The following is a 19,874-nucleotide window of genomic DNA, read 5'->3' as shown; positions in this document are numbered from 1 at the left end:
GTTCCAGTCCTGGGCGCCTATTTAACTACTAATGCATTCTGGGATTTGTAGTCTTCTTGCTACCCTTTCTTGGGTTTAAGTATCAGATGAGACGGGTTTGCAGGGCTTGGCAGCGTGGTGTACCTGGTGGCACAGTGTTACCTGGTAATGTCACACAGGCTCTAAGGTGGCACATTTATATTCTGCACATTCCTGTTGATACGAGTGATATTGAGTGCGACTGGATTTTTGTCATTTTGGGATCCTCCTAAGTATCAGCTTTTTATTTGGGTCTCTGGATTTCGTGTTTCTGTCTTAGAAACTGATTCAATATGTACATAAATTCACAGAGCCTAGAATCGTGTTTTCTTCAAGGAGCTAGATTGAAATCCGGTTGTAATGGTGCTGCTGTGCTAGATATTATTAAATAGCATAGACTACTCGTTGACTCACGTACTTAGTTATGTCCAGCAGTTTAACCATTCTTCAAACGAACCACGCCTATAGAAACTTATAGAAACGGTATATGCTCCTGTGTTCGTAGTTCGTACAGTTTGGGCTTTGGCCGGAGAATGGGTGACTAGACCTTTCCAACAGTAAGAGACTTGGGCCCGTATTTATACTTTTACGTCATGTTTTAACGCAAAAGCGGCGCAAACTCACAAAATACAATCGTATTTTGTGAGTTTGCGCCGCTTTTGCGTCAAAATGCGGCGCTAAAAAAGTATAAATAAGGGGCTTGGTGTCATTTGCCCATAGACTTGTTTCGAGCCTGGCCTGCTTGCATTTGTGGATTACTGCTTCCACTACTGTGACTCGCGTTTGGCTCCATGGCCACAGTTTTGAACCTTGAAAGACCCACTCAGCCTTTCATCCCTCCGATGTCGATAAAATGAGCACCATTTAGTTGGGAAGTAATAACATTTGTTAGTTTGTGCTAAATACTGGTTAAAGATGTACTTTACAAGTACGCATAATCTTATGTTATTTTGTTAAGTTATGTTAGCATTAGTGCAGTCGGCGTTCTAGTTCTCATAAAAGCAGTGCCAGTGATCTCAACTGAGAGTCATTCCCTAGAAATAGGGGTGATGAGCTGTTCTACCCCCGCCGTTCCTCACTGGTGACATAATAGATTAGAAGGCTCGGATCCTTGGCATTTATGGAAATGAGGCATATTAGTGGCAGCTTCAGTTTTACCAGTGGAGTAGCATAGGCCCCAGCCTTGGAAGGCCCCGCCCACAGCCTGACTCATCGGCAACTGATACCGGGCTCAACTCTTGCTAAAAGTAGACACCAGACCAGCAGCATTGGCATGTGTAGCGGAAGGGATGCTCTGGGACCGCCTGCGCGCATTTCTCCTGCAGTGGCGCACTATTATTAGCCAGACCTAAGGCCTCTGTGCCTCTGCGCTAATGCCACGGATTACAGTCAGTCAAACATGCTATTCGCCAAGGAATATGTTCTTTCATGCACCACCACGTATTAAAACATATATATAAAAAAGCGGCATATTTGTGCCTTTATTTCATTAGCGCCATAGGCTTAGAACGAGTGCCATGGGCCCTATTTCCAGCAAAGAAAATAGCCCTTTACCCAGCTGGTTGGATAAGAAGAGCCATCGGGTCCGTCACACATCTGGGCCCACCAGGTGACACTGAACCTGCTGCACTAATGATAGCTACGTCAGCGAAGCCGTTGTCACCAGCTCTTTTCCCCCCGCCAAGTAGATATTACAGCATATTTTTACTAAGTTCCAAGGAATGTTCGAATTTAAAGCAGCCGTCGCTTATTTTATCAGTACATAAAACGAACCCCGTAGCGCAGGGCCCAGTTGAAGTCAATAAAACAGTCTCTACCCTCCACCTCACTCTCCTGGGTTGCAGAGCGCTCTCTCGGTTGGGATAGCTCCTCCCTGGTCATAAATCAGCAGAACCTGAGCAGGAGGGGCTAAATCCACGGTGAAGCGCGATAAAGCCTCGTTCGCCAAAGTGTTGTGTGAGAAAAGGACCGCCTTTTAGAGGTGCTACAGCATTTGTCACTGAAATACCCACCTGTTGCCCCCGCTGGGATACTGAGTGTGTCTTTTCACATGGTGGGTTCTCAGAAACAGTGCCAGCGTGGCAGAGCTGAAGAGTTTTAAGAAAAGAAAAACAGCTCTTCTCCAGTATGGGGATAGGCTTCTTTTGCCAATAAACGTATGATGAGCATGACGAACTAATGCAGGGATGACGTGTGGCTCTGTAAGTATCAATGATACAGACATCTGTGCAGATCACTGCACCGTACATTTCCAACTCTGATATGTATAGAGTTGATGTAAATGGATCTTGTGGTGTAGATTCACAAATCTTTTCCTGAAAGTAATCGTGCCTTATGCCTTCCTTAACCACGATTTGCTCCTGGATTTCGAAACCTGATTCACAAAGCAATTTCCGTGAGTAGTTTACTCTAGGATTAGGAATTACTTTCTTATGTCCTCAAACTCACGCATTTGTTCACGAGCAAGGATGTCTCACTCTTGGAAGTTCTGAGATCACATCTAAGCCTGAAGTAACATACATCCTTTCAGGAAACAAGAAAAAAGCAGCGCATATTTTGAGTCGGACCAAAACAATGCAATTGACATTGGCATGGAAATCTACACAAATTGTGTATTTTGAGGAGTACCCTTGTATTAGTCCACCCTGGATACCAAGGGCTTCTTCACACAGCACACATTCTTCTGAAATAAAGCTAGCAGAAAAATGCAAAAACGCATAATATCTAGTTTTGTTTCTACAAGGAGAACACAATAAAATATACGGTTGTTCCACTCTTACCGATCCATTACTACCCTGTACTATTCCCATATACGTTAGTGTACATACAAAGCAAGTATTAATCGCTTTACCTCTGTTTAGAAACCCCAAAGTGCGAAATAAAATTGCGAAACTCTTTTCGAGAGACATAACAGCATTCAGTGGCACCATGTCATACCAATGGCAGAAATGTGTGACACAATTGTTGCATGATTTAACATTGCATAACGGTGTATGATATTACTTGGCCTAGCGGGTTGACATGTCGGTGCTAAATACCTGCATTTGCATCCTTTCAAGGAGGGTCAGTTTTTTAAGTGGAAATGTTAATAAATGTTAATGAAATGTTAATTAAAGTGGAAGGTTTTGGACAACATGTTATGAGTGTACATTTGTATGGTTTTCAAAATAAACGGAGATCTTACATGCGTATCAAAAAGTCATACCTCTTTAAAAAAAGAAAATAAGTGGATTTCAAAATGTGGATTACCTTACACAACGTGTTTTTTTAAACTCTGCTATTCATTACAAGTAGTAGTGGTAGAGTCTGTGATGCGTCAACCAAGTGATTTAAAAAAAATAAAGAGTGCATGTTTGTTTCTGTTTATAATCTTTACAAAAACTCAGTTTCTCAGATGTATGATCAATAAATGAGATATCACTAGAAGTTCCAATTGCTGAATTGGACAGGGGAGTAGTGGGTTCCTGTCCCAAGATTGTTGTCTTGTAGAATGTTGGTGCTCACTTTCAAAGATGGCTACCTTATAGCATATTGGTGCCCATTTTAAAAGATGGCCGTCCTACAGTAGGTTTGTGCTCCCTTTCAAAGATGGTGTCTTATAGAGTTAGTGCTCCTGTTCAAAGATGGTGTCCTATTATACCATGCTGGTTCTCCTGTGCAAAGACAATTATGTCATAGTATGCTGATGCTACCGTTTAAAGACGATGTGTTATAATATATTGGTGATGCTGTTTAATAAGAGAGAACGTATCTAGTGGTGACTCTGTTCAAAGTCCTTTTTGGAGATATTAGAGGAAGAGTTGCAGTGGCACCACTTATTGGTCATTGTGTATAACTGATCGCCAGATGTTATCGCTGATGTTCATTCATTACACTACATTTGTGCTAATCCAACCTGCACGAATGTCTACATAAATTTAAAAGCAAGCCTTGCCCCGAAAATGAATACCAGCACAAGAAACGTAGCCTTGGAGAAAATTTTTAATTATACTTGTCCAGGCATTAGAAAATATAATTGTAAACATTTATAAGTAATTACACATTTTTAAAAATATAATTATATACATTTTTTTAAAGCTGCAAACTCACCAGATGCCAGAAAACTTGAAACCTTCCAAAGTACGAGTTCAATTGTGTTTTTGGTGAATTAATTCGATTTTGGAATTTTCCCAACAAATCCCAGATTAAATCAGTGACGTAACATTAGATCCTGAAGCCCCCGCGATACAATGGGGACCCTGAGCTCATGGTGTCCCCTCAGTACAGTAACCTGGCCTGAGAGCTCCTGGCTGAGACCAGGGGTGGGGGGGGGGGCCCTCCATATACTTTACTGTGGGGGACCATCAAGTTTCATTATGCCACAGGATTAAATGTACTACAAAACATATTACAAAATGGTATTCAAAAACCTATGTACGGAGTTTAGTCTCTGCCTTTCTTCTTTTTTTCTGTGCAGGTGACTCCACCCAAGTGTGGAGTCTGTACACATGTAAAGTATATATTTTAATAGTAAATGTGGGCGAGGCAGAGAGGAATGGCTGGAAAATGGGAATACTTAGAGAGGAACAAGGAGGAGTGAGGAGGGGTTAAGGGAGGGCATAGGTGAGGGTTAGGGAGGAATGTCTATCCACCCACAGAGTAAGCCCATTCCTATTCATAAACTGCACTTCTAAAGTTACTACAGCCAAAAAGGGACTCAAAATGGTAGTAAATTACCCGAGCTCATAGATGAAGTAAGTCCAGCGCCACACATGGTGAACCAATGAGACTGCAACAGCCTTCTATAGAAATTAATGGAGTTAGGGACGTAAAATAAAATCCCATACAACCTTTTTGCATTAAAAAATGTACTAATACATTTCACTTAATATCATTACATTATCTTTAGTTCTATGCATCACTTTTAATAATAATGCATTTTCCTTTTACTTTAAGTGGACATTTATTTTAGAATGTAAACCCCAGAAACATTTTTATTATAATCATGCCTTCTTATATTTTTAACTGTTTTAAATCATTTAGTTTAGTTTAGTAATAATTCCTACGGGGTTTATTTTACGTTCCTACCTCCATTTTTTCTATGGAAGGCTTTTGCACTACCAGCAGTTGGCCATGTGTAGTAGTAACTTACACTTGTAAATTTGGCTTTACCCTTTTTAATGGAGTGGAGATGTGTAAGTCGACACTTCTGTGTAACTTTGCATTCGGATTTTGTGAACATTCAAAAGTAGTATAGTTGCTCAAATGTGTAAGTATAAATTTGCATGTGTAAGTTACTTACAAGTGTAACTTACCTCTGTAAATAGACACATACGTGTATAAATTAATGTTACAAAATAAAAGATAATCAATATTTTAATGAAAGTACTCCCTTGCTCTACATTTATATTTTACATACCGCTGACATAGCCATAAGGTTAGCAGAGCACCTAGAGTGCATTATGGCCATGTGAATATTTTAGTGGTGAACCTAGCAAATGAGTGAAACTGGGCATCTGTAATGACTGCCTGATAGTGTGAAATATATTCAACAATACCAATAAAGCAAATATGTTCATATTTCTTTCAAGATAGCAATATTAAAGATAGCTTGCAACCCACTGTAACTTAGCCTCTAGGCCAGAGATCTATACCAAATGTAAGGTTTTTGCACTGGCCTGCCCCAGGCACACCCCACACTGCATACATTAGCAGGGGAGTGCCTCAAAGTGATTTTGAACAATCTCAAAAATAATCCTTTAGTGCAAAATAGGTTTTGCATTTGAAAGTTAACCCATGACTCCTGTTTGAGTTGCTTTGCAACGCTTCGCAACACTTTGCTTTGTTTAGCATCTCTCCAAATCAAACTCTCAATATTTCTGTTCTAAGACAGTCAGCATTTCATTTGTCTCACAGGTGTGGTGCTAAGTGTAGATATTTATAATGGTCATTAGGTGTGTTGGACCGTAGTGAAATTTAGAAGACAAGTGGGGTTATAGTTAAAAATTAAAAATATAAACGAAAGTGTGTTTACCCTTCCACTGTTCTTGTGTTTTCAGACATAGGCTAGGATTATTAAATTTACTTGCGACTTTGAATCATATGTTCACTGTCATTGGCATAAGACTGGATGCTAACTTTGTGTGCATTAATGATGTTCGGAGTGCTCTTAAATAGCTCTTGAAAATGATTGAGGGCTGCAGATATCCTCGCAGAACAATGTTATTTTCATTTATATTCTGACAACTGCGCGTTGGTTTCCATGTACTCATATTACTGTGACACGAATAGGAGTTTCATGTGTCAGTACTGTTTTGTTACCTACAATCACAAAAACCCATAAGGTTAATTCTGATCACTTTACGTCATTTTTGTGTTGTTCTCAACAATAAATGCTTTAAAATTAATCTTTGTTACTTATTCTAAAGGCCCACAGATATGATGAAGCAAGGGTATTCCTTTGACATTTTTAAATTTAATAAAACATGGTACAGTGTACAGTGTGGTACACTAATGAGAGCATTAGTAAATATAGGCCAGTACGTGGATATTGACATATGATTGTAGAGTTAACTTAGAGGTTGATGATAATCAGTGAATAAAAAGTTAATGTGATAGATATTTGAGAACCTGCAATTAGCGTGATTGTCAAGGGATCATGACACCATGTTGGTGTATTCATTCTGTAATATTTATGGACACAATCCAGAAAAGTGTCAGGTTTTACTTTAAAAGTTACACAAATGTGATGTATGGCAAGGTGGAAGCAGACATCTTTCATTAGGAAACTCTGTTGGTAGAATGTTAAACGTGACGGGTAACGCAGCTCTTCACAGTGAGGATAATGGTGTGGAGAGCACCATACAAGCAGAGAGGCTGTTGAAAACTATGGAAATAACTGAAAAGGCCCCATCGTGGGGTTCACTACAGCCCTTCCTTTGCTGAGGTTCTGAATTGTTCATGTGCAAGTTGTATTTTCTAGTTCAAAATGAGGTTAGTGCAGGAGACAAGAGGCCATTTAAAACTGATGTCCGGAACCCCATAATAAAAAGTAGACAGTATGTTTGAAGTCTTCTATGTGCAAGAAACTGTGGGAGCAAATATCCAATCCAGTTCAGCCTTGCCTGGGTAGTACCACATTTTTGGGATCTGAATGAGTGTCAAAGGCAGATAAGTGAAGTAGCAGCTATGCTTTAAGGCTTTTTGAGCAAGGCTACGGCCGAAATGCATTGGGTGTAAACCGTCTGCAATATTAAATTTGGCAAATGCAGCTACGAGTGTCCGGGACTTCTTTTCACATGAGAAGAGTTGTTGCGTGAATTATTAGGGCTACCGGAGCCCATTTCGGACCACCGAAATCAAGAGCATCTCTAACTCCAGTTGAAAGTTTAGTGTATATATATATATATATATATATATATATATATTCGTAACCAAGTCCCGGAATGCAGGTGCTCCACACAGCGGTCCTGGATGGGTTCCGAGAGACCCTAATATAACCTTAGACACTCCTTCCAATATCAGGAGAACCAGGACACCTCCAATATGAAAATTCAGTTTATTTCAGCACAAAATCCAACGCGTTTCGGCAACAGCCTTACTCACCATGAGTAAGGCTGTTGCCGAAACGCGTTGGATTTTGTGCTGAAATAAACTGAATTTTCATATTGGAGGTGTCCTGGTTCTCCTGATATTGGAAGGAGTGTCTAAGGTTATATATATATATATTTATATATATATTTTGTAACACTATAATAAAAAGATATATTTATATTACATTTTTTAAATTATTTTTTAATTTACTACATAAGTTTACTACATAAGAAGCATAAATATATAAATACATGTATTTGTGTATTTAAATGAAGCATAAAAAAATATTAAAGCACAACTACACACAACTACAATACTTTAACATAAATTATCATATTAATTATATAAATTGTAATTAAATAAAATATAAAAATAAATCGCTAAATGAATCAAATTAAAAAACTATAAAATATAAAATATAAAAAATATTACAAACATTTAAAACATATATAAACAAATAATATAAAATTAAACACAATAATAAATATAGTCCAACAATTATAAGAACAATTAACTTAAATACAAGATGTACTATTCCTACTCCAGTCTGTGCAGTAGTGGGGAAAATGTTGGACTTCAGAGGAGTAAAATATACTATTCCTACTCCAGCATTTGCAATAGTAGAAGCCTTGGACTTCGAAGGGGTAAAATGTACTATTCCCACTTCAATCTGTATAACAGTAGAGAAAACATTGGACTTTGGAGGGGTTACATTTACTATTCTTACTCCAGTCTGTGCAACAGTAGGGAAAGCATTGGAATTCAAAGGGGTAAAATGTACTATTCTCCCCCCGGTCTGTGCAACAGTATGAAAAGCATTGGACTTCAGAGAAGTTACATTTACTATTCCCACTACATTCTATGTAACTGTAGGGAACATGTTTGACTCCAGAGGGGTATATTTATTATTTCCACTCCAGTCTGTGCAGAAGTAGGGAAAGTACTTCACTCCAAACATATAACATATTTTAAAAACACTATTAGTTGCCCTGAAATATAAAACACTTAATAGGAAAACATGTATATATAACATTAGAAAACAATTAAACTCTATACATAATTTGTGCACATTTTACTTATAAGTTAAAAATGTTATTAATTTATTTTTTAATTAAGTTCCCACGCAATACTCCAACAGAACTAGCAGCCCACACTTAAAATGTAACTAAAATAAATAAGTACACCACAATTAACATATTTAGTAATCAATTAAATAATGATTAATATATAATTGTCAATTATTAATTTTACTTAAACCGCTTACCACCCTATATCCGTATAAACACAATAGCCCACACCTAATATACAACTTTAAAACATAATTATTAATTAAGCAGTTTATATCATTAATAATCAATTAAATAATTAATACAAAATTAATAAATAACTGTTAATTAATTGTTACGGAATGAACTTATCACCCTATACCAATACAAACCCAACAACCCGCCCCTAAGTATAACTTAAAAACTATAATAATTACACAATTTCATAATTAATAATGAATTCAATAATTAGCAATAAATTAGCAATTAATTGCTGAATAATTATACTCAATTAACTTGCCACCCTGTACACTTGCCAACCTCACAACTCGCTATGGCACTTTATTTCACTATTAGCAATGAAATTAAAAATTATGAATCACTTAAAATTACAAACTCTGTTTAAAAATATTGTCAACAATTATACAAACAACATTTAACATATACAATTAATATATGAACTAAAACACAAAAAGATAATTAACAACGATATTTCTTACAACTACATTATTGAAAATGACATTAACAACATAGATATTCTTGAAAATTGTATTATTTTCCTACAAAATCTATATTCTTGTCAGCAATATTTCTGCATCATGATATTTTTGTATTACACTATTTTTTCTGATATTTCTGTATCTCAATATTTAAAATGCAATATTTTGTCCAAACACTGAAAATAATACCAGAACTGCAGCACCTAACATGGTTTGCTGATCTTCTTTTCACTGACTTATTGAAGTTTCTGGAGAAGCTGCTTGATGTCTAGCCAATCGATTAATTAAATGGGTGATATTAAGTACTTACCATGTCATAACAGTATTTCAACACTTTGTTGGTCTTTCTTGATATGTTCAAGTACGGAATGGGAACAGTTACAAATTAGCTGTTCATTTGGCAGGATTATCAGTGATGTCTGGATATTAATTGGATAACCCCCCCATACCTTCCTTCACCCGTGTGGCCCTGGCATGTTGGTAAATGAGAAAATTAAGTTTAATTGATCATGGAGTTGAGGCTGGTTCACAATTGGCTATAACAGTCCTAAATCAATGGCATGTTTTTTTGCACATAGAATATGTGTTGTGGTAGCCATTACAGATAGATGTTAATTTAACGTCACTTCCTAATCTCTGTGTTATGTCATGTAGTACACTGGTACCCTAATAACATGTTTTTGTATACATTATTGGTGGAGGTAATATTTTTATGTGAGATGGTAAGGTTAGAATATGTAACGATAGAAACATTCTTAATGTGGCTGAGAGAAATGTGTTGGAATAAGCAATAATTGGAAGCCTGGCTAAGTGGAACAAATATTACTTTATGGTGAAATGTTTGGTGGACAAGGCACCATGTTTCTATCCATTTTAAATCATTTATCAGACTTTGATGCGTTAACTTAATCAAATGTGTGGCTATTACAAGTGAAAATTGAAACCAGCAACTCTGTTACCCCCAGACAGCACATTTCATTCTATCTTGTTGCTGAGTACAGTTGGAGAGTTCTATTATGGTGAGACTGAAGTTCCAAATGTTCTCTATAGAAAAATACACCAATCCTCTCCTGAGGTGTGAACATGTGTGAAGAGAATAGCATGAATTGCATGTGAATGAAGGGATGCAGACACAGACTTAGGTGTCTGGGGATGAAATAGCCTGTATTTAGATTTCTTGAATTCTTGCCTCTTGACTGTCTTTAAACAGGCACAATGTTGCTGTGCATCTTTGCAGAAACGTTGGGTGGCTTTACTGCACATGTAGAGGTTGATTGTAAAGGTAGTCTTTGAAGTAGAATCCCAGTTGCTCTGAGCAGTCCTGTTTGCCTTATATTCACCAAACTTCCCTGGTAGTTATCAGGGAGTAAGACATTCCTCTCAAAATGGAACTTGTAATATGGCGGACATGATATCCCCTCTGCTAAAGTCGTAATCAAGCCCCTAATCTTGACAGAACTAACAATATAGACTTAGAATTATGATCTGGCAATTGGGTGGAAATAGAGTGGAGGAAATGTCTGGCCTTTTGTAAATCTCTGAAATTGTCAGATCACGTAAATTGTGCAACATTGTGGGCCTTGACATCAATACGCAGGACTACACAAATATAATATTGTCTTTGGCAGTTCTTGAATGCTGCCCAATATAACTGCATTTAAGAGGAAACATCTTTTTCAGGTTTTGTGTTGAATGGGATTATTAGTTTAGGATCATATACCCTTTCCAGAATTAATAGAGGACCGCTCTTTGAAATGTATATTCAGCCTTCCTCCCTACATACTGATTCAGGTTAGACTTACACTTGATTTGATCTCTTTGGGATACCAACATTTGCTTTCATCAGAGGAGCACAATAAAATCCCTAAATTGTGTTTAAACAAGCACCAAACTAGTTAAAAAGAATAGGATTTCATAGTATTAAAGTGGATTAAAGTGTTAAAATATTTCTCTTGACGTGAGAACTGAAATCTTTAGGAACTCAAACCTCCACGAGGAGAGATCAGGCCTATTTGGGAAAGAAGTTGTTAATTTCCCTTAATTTAAATTATTTGAGTTCAAAATATATCTATCCATACATCTCCCACTTACCAGATCAAATAACAACAATAGAGTATTTAAATGTAAGCTAGGATTGAACCTCGTGTTCTCTGCAAAATGCATATGGTCTCAAATCCAGTTGGGCTGCTTTCTTTTTAGAGCTTAGTATCAACAACTTTAGAAACCATTATTTGCAAAAAATGGTGTAATGTCTCACTGCCTAGCTAGTAGATGATGGCACCCAGGATTGTAGTTGTGGCAAAATCTATGCCTCTTGATACAATCTAGAATTGGTACAAACTGACATAAAAGAAACAACTTTGAGATTTTTCTGATTGTCCAGATATGATTTTCAGACATCCCAAGACAAAATTTCTTGTAATAGACTAATAAATTGCCTAACTGATGGAATACAAGTAGCTATACCTCTGCGTAAAATGACTTCCTGTAGTAACTTGGGGACTCATTATGAGGCTGGCGGTCAACAGACCGCCAGCCCCGCAGTGGCAGTCAGACCGGCACATAAAGATCCTAGTGGTCAGACCGCCAGGGTTCTGCCAGCACCACCGGGATCGGTGATCCCGAAGGCCTGGCGGTGGCGGCAGAGATCATAAACCCTGCGGATTACAACCTTGTTCTCCGCCAGCCTTTTCATGGTGGTTTCACTTCCATGAAAAGGCTGGCAGAGAACAGGCGCAGGACTCCCCCTGCCCAGCACCCTCGCAATGTTCACTGTCTGCTGTGCACCCTGCGGCTACAGCATTGCCGCCGGCTCGATTATGAGCCAGTAACCGAGGTTTCTGCCTGCCGGCCTAGCTGTAAATTCCTAATAGGTCAGGCGGGGTGGTCTCAAATATGGCAATGGCCACCCTGTCAGGAATTTGGGAGACAGGTTTTCCCGTCATCATTACTGCCAAGAATGCCCATGTCATAGAAAACACATTATCATGAATACCAAGATATCACTCTGGATGCACCTATCCTGGTAACATTCCTATATGGCAAAAGTCATAGGAAACATTAACCTCTATACATTGCTCAGTACCCCCTAGTAGTGCACACCTCATATCATACCACTATGAATCAGGGGAACACATAAACCACAGATTGTCCTCTTATATTACACAAAACGAGGCACTCTTGCGCGCCTATTGCAGGTAATGCTGTAAATAACTTAATCACTCTAGCAGGATCGGGGACCTCCGTTAGGGGTTGCCACCCCGTCCTGCTCACTGCACCAAATATGTTGTGCCAGAAAAGGTAGGCAGCCAATGTGGGAACTACCAGGGAAGCGACCCCACTTCTCTCATGGAGGCTGCTTCAAACATGCAACCCTCTGCCAGGCGGGACCTCCATTGAGGCTCCTCTCCTGCCCAGCGAGGGACAAAAGATGATCAGAGAGGCACTCCTGACTCCCACTGCAGGGACAAATGCCAGAGAAAGTATGCCCCAGCATGGGGACAACACTCTGCTCCCGTCCATGTACCTTCGGGGGCCGCCACCCCCTCTTGACTGGCTCGGCCTCAGGCAGCAGTCTCCTGGGAGGTTTCGGAGAGTCGCAGTACTCCTCTTCTCTAGGCGGCCGGGGCCGCGGCGATGATTGCACCGAAGCAGGGGCTGGCTTGTGCCCCAGGGGCACCTCTAAAAGCGCACCTCATCCTCGCTCGATAAATCACTGCTAACTGCTCTCCTTCATTTCTCCTGGACCGGGGGGCATCCACAGGGTGATCCAGTGGCACTTCCATGTGCCCTGGAGGACAAAGTAAAGCACTCTTCATGCATTTGGGATGCAAAATAAAATAAAGCACTCTTCACACGCTTGGAAGGTAAAATAAAATAAAGCGCTCTTCACACGTTTGGAATCCAAGGATAAAACGCTTCTTTCTTTTTTAGAAGGTGACTGTGGGGGGGGAGGGGGCAGACCTCCCAGGCCCTGGAGACAACAATGGGCACAGGGCTGCCAGGTCTCAACAAGCAGGCCAGCACAAGGGTTGAGACGCCTTAGCAGGTCACTGGTCAGCACAACAGCAGCACAGTTCCAAGGCAGGTTCCTGGTGAGTCCTTCCTGCAGCCTCCAGTGTCCAGTCCCTTAGTTTATTAGTGTCCCAAATTGTGGGGGAAAACCCCTTTTACTTGTACTCATTTTGCAGAGTCTCCACAAAAGAGGGAAAAGGGGGTTCCAATCAGCCCTAACCGGTTGGAGGAATGTCCCCTCTCTTCTCCAGCACTGCCTCCAGACATCAACAGAGGGTAAACGAGCCATTTGTTTTTTAAGTCAGGGCACATCCTTTACAGATGCATGCATGCCCTGCCTCTCCTTCTCCCAGCCTAGGAAGGCCATTCAGTATACAGACACTCTCTTGTGACACCTCCACCCTCCCTTTGTACAGGCTGTCTGAAAAGTATGCACAAAGCCCAGCTGTCACTCTGCCCCACAAGTGGATTGGAGGCAAGCTGCAAAACACCAGAGTCATAAACACAGAGAAATGCTTACTTTCTAAGAGTGGCATTTCTATAATGGTAATAAAAAATCCACCTACACCAGTAAGCAGCATTTCTCAATACCATTACAACCATACCAAACAAGCCTACACTACACCTCAAAGATGAGATAATACCACTTAGACATTTGTTAGGGAATTTCCAAAGCAATCCTATGAGAGAGGCAGCACTCGCAGTAGTGAGAAACTAGATAGGCTGTCACTACCAGGACATGTAGTACATAAATACATATGTCCTACCATTTACATACACAGGACCCTGCCCATAGGGATAGCTAGGGCCTACCTTAGCGGTGACTTATATGTAGTAAAAGGGGAGTTCCAGGCCTGGCAAGTAAATTTAGATGTCAGGTCCCAGTGGCAGTAAACTGCGCATGCAGGCCCTGAGGTAGCAGGCCTGAGACAGATTTGAAAGGCTACTTCTGTGGGTGGCGCAAGCCAAGCTGCAGGCCTACTAGTAGCATTTCATTTACCGGCCATGGGTATAGGGATACCACTGTACAAGGGATTTACATGTCAATTAAATGTGCCAATTAGGTGTAAGCCACTCATATTAAATTTAGAAGGGAGAGCACCGGCACTTTAACACTGGTCAGAAGTCATAAAGTGCTCAGAGTCATAGAGCCAACAAAAAGAGGTCAGAAAAATAGGAGCAGGAAGGCAAAAATTTAGGGATGACCCTGCAAAAAGGGCCCAGTCCAACATGAACATTCTTAAATATTATGAGAAGTGAACCTGGTCATGATCTTCAATAAAATGAGAGGTGTAAAATATTCTAAGACAAGGAAAGACTTAGCTGTTTAATCCATGGTCCCTCACTAAACGTAGCTATTTCTCCATTCCTACCATTTATTAGATTGGACTTTTTAATGTCCCACCACCTACTTAACTTTCCCCAGTGGACATTTCCCTAACCCAATCCCATATTGTATTGCCCTACCATGCTTTACACCAAGAAGCACCTTCTTCTGTGTCCCAGCACATTTTCATACACAAAGTAGCTGTTTCACTCCTTCATAATCGTATGCTGTCCCAGCTTTATTCTACTACTTTTACTGACCAGCTTTTTTAAATTTCTCCAGCACAGTTCATTTATTGGTGAACTCTTCATTGTTGAATTATGGCTTTCATAGGCTCTTCTCTTCACCTCTTTCTTAGATATACCACCTCTTTAAATGTTGCATAATATCTTTCTGACCCCAAATTAACCTTCTGTACCACAACACCTCTTTGAGAGAATCAACAACTCTTTCATCGGTACATAATCACTTTTATTACTCCAATACTGCTATCTAGGGACCCCCCCTTTTTTTTTTTTTTACTAAAACCACATTCATTCCAAACCTCTTTTGGTTCTCTTCTTATATCACTATACCACTTTCATTATTGCTACACCTCTCCTTCGAGTTTCTTCCACTCATATTTTTCTCTAACACATATTTTTCATGTATTTTAGTTAATTAACTAGGTTGCATTAGTACACATGTCTTAGATTACATATGCTACATATTGAACCACATCCCAGGGTTGGGGACATGGTCTGATTTTTAATCCACATTGATTTGGATGCGCATTCCTTATCAGTTATAACAAAGCCATCAGTTTGCTTTCTTAAACTTTCCTATACTTTGAAGTCATTTTGTGGCCTTCATAATGCTATCTATTTAATTCCGACTAACTTGTACTAATTGTTTGAAAATTAGTCTGTTTTAATATCCCTGGTGCCCCATATCAACGGTTTCACACTTTATTCCACCATCATTTTTTAATATGAAGGTCTTACTGAATTCAAGCACTTTGCAGTTGACACTAATAATGGTCTTATATTTTTCTTCCGATATGATACCTGTAGCAATTCACTGATAGCTCCATGCAGAGCCACTAAGTAATCAGGTGGCTCAACGTACCAGTGACATTTTTTATAACAGCCAGTTCTTCATTCCAAAAGGGGTCACATTTTTCAGCATGCCCATCAGATAAGTAGTACCATTCTCCAGGCTGCAATCTCTAAAGTATCAGTTAGAGTCTCTTGGGCACATGCAACCAAGTCTTCCCAGAGGACTTCTCACCTGTTACATATTTCCACTGTATTAGAGCAGCTGGATGCTTTGGCATCCTTGTGTTAGGTGGATTTGCAAGTCTACCTCAGCATCTCTTTTTTAAACATCCGGTTCCAACTGCAGTTTCTTTTTAGTGTCTGAGAATTTAGCATCCTGTCTAGTCAGAGGACTGGATGCCTTGTCAAATACTAAAAAAGAGAACATTAAAAACGGAATTGTCCCCTGCGTCTCACCATGTTACCTCAAACGTCATAACCAATAATTATCACTGGATGTGAAGGGACAGATAACCAGGTTACAGAGTTTGTTTCCTATCATAAAGGTTATAAAAGAAGATACTTTTGAAATTATGATGCCAGGGTTTCTTTGTGGCTTAAACAGTGACTGGGAGTAAACAATTAAATTAATCCTCTGTAAGAAGTTGGAATTCTGAAATGAGAGGCAGTGGCAAGCAGAGATGCTCAAGTAACAGCCTTCAAAGTGACCTCTTCCACAGTGATGTCTAGGTGGAATGTGTTCATCTTATTACATAAGAAGTCAACAATTCTTTACAGAAAGAGAGTTAGGACTACACAGAGGTTTTCATCACAGTCAGAGAATGGAGTTCAATATGGACTTTTATGTCTCTTTAGAAATACATGTGGCTGAAGGATCATTTTAATGGCATAGATTCTTTTGGATGCAGAAGACGTTTTAAAAGAAATATACTAAAAACACATTTCAACAGGTTTTGAGTCCACCCCAAGATTCTTTCTTGTATATGAGATCTTAATTTTGTTGCTGCCAATTTGAGGGCTAAACACTTATGAAATTCACTTTGTCTCAGCGACTTAGAATTAAAAAGTTGCTACTTAAATGAAAACTTTGTGTTTGAGTGAGATGAATTTAAGCAACAGGAGAGTAGGCTGTGGGCTAGGAATAAGATGACTTGTAACTTATGAATATACATTTTATGAAGCACAGGAATTGATTTAGCACCAAAATGGCTGCTTTTGACCATTGCTAGGTGTTTTATATGTTAACATAAAGGTCTGTTTAGGGAAATGCATTGGTTTGTTTACCAACACAGACACTGCTCAATGGTGGGTATGCCTGTGTTGTTAAGGAAGTTGGCTCATTACAGAAGCCCCCTAACTTTTTGCCCCCATTTTTCACATGCTGGTGTTTTCCTAACTCTGATGGTGCCTTGGGCACTGCTAACCTGTCCCAGGGCCTGTGCTCTGATTAAAATGATTATGCAAATTAGGCTAATTGTAATTGCCCATGTCAATGTATCTAAGTCCCTAGTATATGGTAGGGCATACAGGTTTAGAGACCTCAAGATAGGTAGTGCACGCATAGGTGCATGCTGTGGTGCCCAGGGTCATTTAATTTTAAAGGCAGGCCTGCCTTACTGGCTGCTTTTAAGTTATTGTTAATCCCAAATTCGACTTTGGAATTAAAAGTACTTCCAAAGTCTTAAGCTACCTTATTCTTACATGTAGGTCACCCCTAAGGTGTGGTCTAGGTACCCCCAGGGTTGATTGTAGTGTAACTATAAGCAGTGAACTTATAAAAGATGTTTTATAAGCCCTGGTGAGGGAAAAATAGCTAAATTTGTTTCCCCCGATTGTAGTGAATGTGCTCCACGGGATAACCTGAAGAGACTTTATTTTTAATTAATAAGGTCTCAAAAGGAGCTAAATATTTCAATTTTGGTATCAAACTTATTGTTATAATAAATCCATTACCATTGTTAAATTTAATATAACTAACATTTAATATAACTAACTCATGGAAAGAGTTTTAGAACTCTACCTGAAAGTTGCCAGTTTCAGCTCTTTAGTGCCCTTCTCTGATTGCCCATCCTCTGGCAGCCTGACCAGGCTGCCTTGATGAGGGGTGAAGTGGCCTTGGCTGAACATAAAGGAAGTGCCTGGGGAGGAGAACTGCCCAGCAGATGGTGAAACAGGATGGGGGAGAACAGCCAAACTGTGCTTCAAAGGAGGGAAGGACATTTGGTCCTGCAACTGGACCTCCCCCATTTCCTGCAAAACCAGACAGCCAGGTGCCCCCTGATTAGATTAGGAGAGGGCTGGAAATGGGAGTGCTAGGGGAACTTAGCCACACCAGTGGGTGGGCACAGCCAGACCTAACCTCTGAGATTGAATTCCTGCCATTTTGGATTTTTGAGGAATGTCGTTACCTGGAATTGATTTTTGCCACACTTCCCAGGAAGTGATCATCCTAGAGGGTGGTGGCCTGGTTGTAATTGGACAGTTGGCACACACTGATTTCCACCCCAGGAGCAAGGATCAAATTGACAGAGCTGCGCCCCCACCTCAGATCCCTACGAGGAACCAAGACAAGAAGAAAATCTGCCCTGCTGGACCCCTGACCTGCACCTGGAAACTGCACTCTGAAGGACTCTACCAGGTGCTCACTTGCACTTCACCAATAAAAGGACTTTGCCTGTCTTCAACTGGTTCAAGAAGGGACTCCCTGTTTGCTACAGGTAGAAAACAGATGACCAGAGTCCCTGGCATCAAAGTTTAAAGAAATTGACCAGCTGACCAGTGGATATTGGTCAATTTTGGATTTGAGCCAGGTGCATTCTGGAGGTTGGAGTCCTAACCCTCAAGGAACAACTCAGAACTTCTGCAACCTTGGGGTGAGTTGTGGACTCCTAAAGGACCTTCAAAGACCATCTGGGAGAAGATCCAGAAGTTTGGAGAAGATTGGAGAACTTTTGGAAAAAAGCTCCATAAGTGGACCTACTTGACGTCTTGAGTCAAGCCGGCTTACGCCAAACACGACCTGGCCTGACTTGCAGGTTCGTCCTGCTGAAAAACTCCAGATCTCCAGACTTCCAGAAATCCACCGGGGGCTTGTGGTAAGGCAATCCCACAATGTCAGCTCAAAATCGGTTTGCTTTGGAGGGTTGTCCGACGTCAGAGAGAAAAAGCTCCCAAAAAGTTTCTAAGTCTGAACGTAAAAAATTGACCGAGGCTTCCTACGCAGGGTAACCGAAGAGGGTTCCATGGAGGTCTGATTCAATTTCAAGTTTGTCCCTGACGAAGATTTCTGTCACAGAAAATATTCTAAGTCCGAAGGTCGAATTCTTCTCTGAGGTCTCCTGCTATGCGTATCCGGAGAGTGCTCCAGGGAGGTCGGATCTGACTTGTGACTTCGTCCAGATGAAGAAAATCTTCAAGAAAAGATTAAGTTGTAAGGTAAAACGTTGAACAAAGCCTCCCGCTTACTTTAGCCAAGCAGGTCTCCATCGCGGTGGACCTCAAATTTTGACTTTGCCCCGGTCAAGTGCGACCAGATGTCTAGATTTGACGCTTTTAGTTTCTATGCGCTAAAAAACATTCAATCTTTAAATTTTCATATCTCCGGTTCCCTTTATTGGATTTTTGGTTGTTTTACTGTCGTCTTAAAGATAAAAATATAATCTATTTTTATAAATTGGTGTTGGATTTTTATTATGTTTTGTGATTTTTAAATGCTTTACACACCTGTCTCCTATGTTAAGCCTTGTCACTCGTTGCCAAGCTACCAAGGGTTGAGCTGGGATTAATTTATTGAGACCTGACTGGACCTAGTGGGGGTTAGTGGCCTATTGCTCAGTGTAGGTAATTACCTGCCCTTACCAATAATCCACTTTCCAACATTTATCAACTGTTGTTATGTCTGGCAGTGGATTTAAATATGCTTTGATATAAATGGCCCATGTTTATTTTACAAAGAAGTCTGGAAATCCTTCATCTCCATAGTAGCTTCCCAAAGATCCATTAATATTCTAGACTAGTTAAGCTACCAAGTTGCGTTGCAAAATATGGTGTATTAATAAAGAGAGAAATAGAAAGAGAGGCAAAATCCATGCATAACGGGTATCTGTGAAATATAGTCCTTTATGCCACTGAGGTTTTGTTA

At 39.9% G+C, this 19,874-nt stretch overlaps 1 protein-coding gene across 1 annotated transcript in view; it reads left to right on the top strand.

Moving 5' to 3' along the window:
• TTN (titin) overlaps nt 1-19,874 on the top strand; it is a 371,797-nt gene that overhangs the window by 2,991 nt on the left and 348,932 nt on the right. The window lies entirely within an intron of this gene.

The sequence above is a fragment of the Pleurodeles waltl genome, chromosome 3_1 (assembly GCF_031143425.1).
Source record: "Pleurodeles waltl isolate 20211129_DDA chromosome 3_1, aPleWal1.hap1.20221129, whole genome shotgun sequence".
NCBI lineage: Eukaryota > Metazoa > Chordata > Amphibia > Caudata > Salamandridae > Pleurodeles > Pleurodeles waltl.
The sequence above is the reverse complement of the archived record's forward strand: the minus strand, read 5'-3'. Positions and strand labels throughout refer to the sequence as shown.